At 36.5% G+C, this 6576-nt stretch overlaps 1 pseudogene; it reads left to right on the top strand.

Moving 5' to 3' along the window:
• The first annotated feature begins 3267 nt into the window (after positions 1 to 3267).
• Positions 3268 to 6197, top strand: LOC132044234 (disease resistance protein RUN1-like; annotated as a pseudogene).
• The last annotated feature ends 379 nt before the right edge of the window (positions 6198 to 6576 follow it).

Genomic DNA, 6576 nt, shown 5'->3' with positions numbered 1-6576 from the left:
ATGAATATAAAACTTCTTGTAACGTGGGGAATGCTATAGTGTAACCGACAACATGATCGAGTACTTGCGCCCTACCAGAGAACACTCACACCTTGCCGTGGGATATGAGATTTAAGTAATAATAGCATGTAAGGATCCAAAACCGCATAATGAAGGTGTTTACTTGCCGACAACCCTTATCCTACGGTGGCAACGTAGTTTCGGGCTATCCGAGCCTTCTCGGTTAACTAAGCAATCCCAAAACATGAACATGATATAGTTGGCTAAGAAGCCCATGAATTTCGTGAAATAACTTGTAAATAACTTGTAATCATGATTTCACGAAATGACTTGTAATATGGTTTCATGAGATAACTTGTCATAATCTTGCAAACATGTTCTTGATTCGTGAGTAGAAACAATAGTTCATAAATATATAGATATATAATTTGACTTGAAAACATGCTTGTAACTTGCTACATAAAATCATAAAATTTCATATAACATAATGCGAACACATGAAGAATTGATTCATGGATTAAGCTAGGGTTCCTAATAACCGTAATGGAAGATTAGGAATACAATAACGAATATAGATACAAAGTTCATGTGTATAAATACATAAATACGGGCTACCAATATGTTGGTTTTAATGCCCTAGGGTTTGAACTTCATGGATATCAAGAAACGGAGCATGGGAAGAACGTAGAGATTCCCACACGTGATGGAAGTTCTACATACCTTAATTGCTTCAACACTTGAATTAGAGACACGAGTTTCAAGTATTCCCCCAATTCTTGATTCTTGAATCTTGAACGAGTTTAGTTGGGTTTACCAAAAATGTTGGGTGGAGGAGATACCAAAAGTAAGAAATCCATGTTTAATCAACACTTTGCATGTGCTCCACAAGGAATACCAATGATTTAATCTTCGAATAATGAGTCCCGGACCCTAGAAAACCTATTTATAGGGTGTCCAAAAACGAGGAAAACTTTCGACACAAATACCCCGTGCACCATGTGCGATTCGCACATGGTGTCGCATGTGCAACATGCGAGTCGTGTTTGCGCGGCATAGTGTGCATACCTTCACGTCTATTCTTTGGTACCTCTCTCATCAGATGCGATGACATATGCGACTCGCGTGTGTAACATGCGAACGCATACGGTGTCGCGTGGTGCACGATTACATCTTTCCTTGCGCCTCACTCAGAGATGCGACACCACCGCGACTCGGCTTTATTGGCAGGTGATGCCTTAGTCTAGGCTCATGTTTTCTTTTGGTTTCTTTTGGTCTAGGATCATGCTCAAGGTCCGAGTTAATGGTACGGGGTGTTACACATACATAATTACGGGCTACCAATAAGTTGGGTTTAATGCCCTAGGGTTTGAATTTCATGAATATCAAGAAACGGAGCATGGGGAAGAACGTAGAGATTCCCACATGTGGATGGAAGTCCTACATACCTTAATTGCTTCAACACTTGAATTAGAGACTTGAGTTTTGAAAGTATTTCCCCAATTCTTGATTCTTGAATCTTGAACGGGTTTAGTTAGGGTTTACCAAAATGGTGGGTGGAGGAGATACCAAAAGCAAGAAATCCCTAGGAGATGTTTAATCAACACTTGCATGTGCTCCACAAGGAATACCAATGTTTTATCTGCTGAATAATGTGTCCCAGACCCTAGAAAACCTATTTATAGGATGTCCAAAAACGAGGAAAACTTTCAGACAAAAGTACCCCGTGCACCATGTGCGATTCGCACATGGTGTCGCATGTGCAACATGCGAGTCGCATGTTGCACCAAAACCGTCGCAGGTGCTGCATACCTTCACGTCTTCTTTGGTACTTCTCTGTCACCAGATGCGATACCATATGCGACTCGCATGTGTAACATGCGAATCGCACATGGTGTCGCATGTGGTGCACAGACTACATCTTCCTTGGCACCTCTCTGTCAGCAGATGCGACACCACCTGCGACTCGCATGTAGCACATGCGATTCGCAGGTGATGCCTTAGTTCGTTCCAGATTTCTTTTACGTCTAGGATCATGATCAAAGTTTGAGTTAAAGGTACGGGGTGTTACAGTTAAATCTCCAATTCGCATTTGGCCACATAAGTATTTAAGATCATAAATTCTAAAAAACAATTTTCAAAAATATTATTGTACTTTATTTCTTAAATTTCGCAGGTCGAATATCACAAGTCACAACCTGAATTAAAATGAAGGGAGTAGTTAAAGAAAAAGGATCGGAAAGCAAAAGAAATGAGCCCCACTAACATCTTTTTGGATATTTCCACTAAAGCTCTATTTCCACCACAATGCTTTCAATGGAAATCAATAAATATAATTTCTTAGAGAGAATCATGAAGAATGCATGTATTGTGCCTTTACATAGACTAAATCTATGGATTTTTAATTTGTAATGGTCCAAATATTTTAAACAATCTTGTTGTTCTCTCTTTTTTCAAAATTTAGCTTTAGGAATGTGATATTATTATACCACTAACCAAAAAGAGAAATAAAGAAGAAAAAGGCTTAATGCATTCACTAAACTTATCCCTTTTTTCATTTTAGCACCTCAACTAAGTGTTGTTTCTATTAAATCACTGAACTCGTCCTCAAGTGTGTCTATCAAACCTCCTAAATCTGATTTTTATTAGAACCAGAAATTAAATTGGGAAAATGAAAGTGGAGTAATATTTTAGACATGTGATAAGCTATTTTTTCGGTCATGGATGTGTCGATTTCTGCTGGTTCTGCTCTTTCACTGCCAGTTTAATTAAGAACTGCTCTTTTTCCCCTCTCAATTGCTGCTAATCTTAGATAAAATATGACATAATTAAATTAGGATATATATTAGTATGTTGCTACATTGAATATGAAATATTATGTAAGTTAGATTGTGTTTGATAGATACATTTTATAACGAATTCAGGGATTCAATAGAAATACCACTCTATTGAGATGTCAAAATGAAAAAAAAATACAAAAGTTTAAAAGGGGAAGGGGGATGCTTATGCATCAAGCCTAAGAAAAAGTTAACAAAAAATGTGACCCACAAACGCGGAAAGAGATTGTAGCATACGTAGAAACTGAAAGAAAAAGAAACCAAAAGCAGAACTTTCCGGCTTTTCCCTGCATGCCGATGACTTTCCTATTGTTACTGTAAAAGTAAACCAAAATTGAGCAAGTTTCGTAGAAGAAATCATAAGCTGAGAGTATATACACAAGCTTCTTCACTGAGCTTTCTTTCCCTTCACAAACTTACTAAAACCTTTTCCATGAATACTTTATTTGTTCAAGGAGAATCATCTACTTCTTCCCAAATCCAGTGGAGCTATGATGTATTTCTGAGTTTTAGAGGTGAAGACACCCAAAAAAAACTTCACTGGTCATCTTTATTCCCGATTATGTCAAGTTGGAATTAATACCTTCATAGATGATGAGTTAAGGAAGGGCGAGGTGATTTCAGCGAAACTTGAGAAAGCAATTGAAGAGTCTAGGATTTCTATTATTGTTTTCTGGAAAAATTATGCTTCGTCTAGTTGGTGTCTTGAAGAACTTGTCAAAATTCTCGATTGCAAAGAGAAGTTAAAGCAGGTTGTTGTGCCTATTTTCTATGATGTTGATCCTTCTGCAGTGAGAAAACAAACTGAGTCCTTTGGTAAAGCTTTGGTTGAACTCGAGAAACGATTTGAGACTCAAAGCATAGACAAGTGGAATGCTGCACTTGTTGAAGCTGCAGATTTATCAGGATCGCATTTGCAAAATGTTGCTGACAGGTACCATTTCTTGATTCAACTATTTAATTTTGAAGTAAGAAGTGTTTGGGTCAAAAGTGTGATCATCCTCCTCTGTTGTGTGTTGGCTATTGATTTTGATTTTCCATTAAAAAAAAATCAAATGTTAAAGTTTTATTTACTTGTTTTGTCTTTTAACTTTTATTTTTTCTAAAACAATTGTAGGCATGAATCAAAATTTATTGGAAGTATTATAAAACAAGTCCAACAAGATGTCAAGTACCAGTCACCCCTAGATGTTGCTTCACACCCAGTTGGAGTATATTCTCGTGTTAAGCTATAGATTTGTTATTGCAAAGTGGATGTGTCGATGAAGTTCGCATAATTGGTATGCACGGCGTTGGTGGAATTGGAAAAACAACTTTGGCAAAGGCTATCTACAACCGAATATTTAGACACTTCGGTAGTAGTTGCTTCCTTTCAGATGTTAGATCAAAAGTTGAAGAATTGGATCTAGTCAAGCTACAAGAGAAACTACTTCATCGAATCCTCAAAACTAAGGACTTCGAAGTTGATAGTGTTGCTGAAGGTGTCAATCTAATCAAAGCAAGACTTGGGTCGAAGAAGGTTCTAATTATTCTTGATGGCGTGGATCATAAAAGCCAATTAGAATCCTTAGCAAGAGAAAGAAGTTGGTTTGGTTCGGGTAGTTTAATAATTATTACAACCCGAGATAAGCAATTGCTATGTGGGCTTAGAGAAAATGAGAGATACGAGGCCAGACTATTACATCCATATGAGTCTCTGCAACTCTTTTTTTGTCATGCTTTTGAAAGTCTTTCTCCACCACAAGAATATGTTGGGCTGGCACAAGACGTAATCAAATATTCAGGTGGGCTACCATTAGCTCTTGTGACATTGGGGTCACATTTGCAAGGGAACTCCGTCAAAGAATGGAGAGATGAGTTAAAAAAAACTAAGAGCAGTTCCTCATTGTGATATTCAAAATATTCTCCAGCTAAGCTTTGATGGACTTGATGGTCTTACTCAGTGTGTTTTCCTTGATATCGCGTGCGCCTTCCATGGATTTCTTGAAGATGAAGTTACCAAAATATTAGACGCATGTGATTTTTATCCTGAAAGTGCAATTGCAACTTTAGTCAAAAAACACTTGCTCCAAAGGGTTGAGCTTTGTTTGAGGATGCATGATCTAGTGCGGGATATGGGAAGAGAAATCGTTCGCAAAGAATCACCTCGAGACCCTGGAAAACGGAGTAGATTGTTCAACCCTCAAGAAGTCCGTGATGTTCTACAAGGCAATAAAGTCAGTAAATTTCACTATCTTTATCTTGCTTATACTTTTTTTCAATTTAAATTTGATAAACATTTGCTTATAGTTTCTGTTCTCACCCAAAGCATTCAATTCACTTATGGTTAATTCTTCTCTGGTTAATAAATTGTCCTGGTTGTTTGCCGACCATTGTGTACTTGAAATGAGCATTTGCTAAAGTCTGAACTCAAACTATCAAAGGAAATATTATCAAATAGAAATTCACTTATTTAATGATTATTTAAATCGATTTGTTGATACATAATTCTTATTAAATTCCAAAACTTATGGTCATAGACTATAATATTTCCAAGAGAAGCTATTCAAAGATGTTTGCCTCTTGTTTTTCTTTTTTTCTTTTTCTTTTTTCTTTTTTTGGATTCGTCATTTTATCTTGTGTATTTTAATTTAATTACGTTCTTATTAAGTTTCTATGCTTGTATCTAATTGCGCAAAATTAGTCTTGCTCAATGAAATTAGGCATGAGAACTTTTTTAGTGTTGCCTAGGCATTTATGGAACATTTATATTATTAATTTCAAGAAATATATTCCATCTATTATTACTATTAGTACTACTATCAAGTTTCTGGAAGCTATTTGCCCTCTTTGTCTATCTTTTTTTATTCGTCTGATATTATTTCTCTTTGGACGCAGGCTATAAGATAGTATTTGAAACATTCTCATCTTAGCTCTTTTAGCAATTTAAATTTTTTTACATCTTCCAGTTGGATCTAATGTGTGAATTCATTTTCTTGGTACATAATCCATTCTCTTTGTTTGACCTTCACTTTGTATAATGCATTTTTCTCTCTAAACTTCTTGTACTTGACATGGTCTTATGGTACTTTCTTTTTACTGAACTACAGGGTTCTGAAAATGTAGAAGTACTCATCGTAGATGCACAGGCATTAAAGGGTGTGAACTTGAGCACCAAAGCATTTAAGAAAATGAAAATCTTAGGGTACTTAAAATCGATGAATTACATATTGGTGGAGATTTTGAGCTGTTGTCCAAGGAGCTCAGATGGTTGTCTTGGCAAAAATGTCCTTTAAGATACATACGATCAAAATTTCCATCTGAGAAACTTGTAGTCTTGAATATGAGTGAGAGTAATATTGAAGAATTGGTTTGAATTTGCAGGTTTGTTACTCGATTCTACAATTTAATGTGCACTGTAATTGCAACTGCTTGAAAGAAAATCTTACTCGAAACTATATTCGGTTTACTTTTAGTGTTGTAGAAGTTTGAAGAAGCTGGATCTCTCTGATTGCAAGCACCTCAGAAGAACTCCAAACTTCAATGGTTCACGAAGTCTTGAAATTTTGGAGCTTTCCTATTGCTCAAGTCTGACGGAGATCCATCCGTCAATAGGAAAGTTGGACAGACTAATTGCTCTAAATTTGAATGGTTGCAGCAAGCTTACGGATCTTCCAAGCAGCATATGCCAGCTTAAATCACTGGTATCCTTGGACATTTGTCGGTCATCTATACAAACACTGCCAGTTGGCCTTGGAAATAT

Source organism: Lycium ferocissimum, unplaced genomic scaffold (assembly GCF_029784015.1).
Source record: "Lycium ferocissimum isolate CSIRO_LF1 unplaced genomic scaffold, AGI_CSIRO_Lferr_CH_V1 ctg3911, whole genome shotgun sequence".
Classification (NCBI taxonomy): domain Eukaryota; kingdom Viridiplantae; phylum Streptophyta; class Magnoliopsida; order Solanales; family Solanaceae; genus Lycium; species Lycium ferocissimum.
This window is presented reverse-complemented; position numbering and strand designations above follow the sequence as displayed.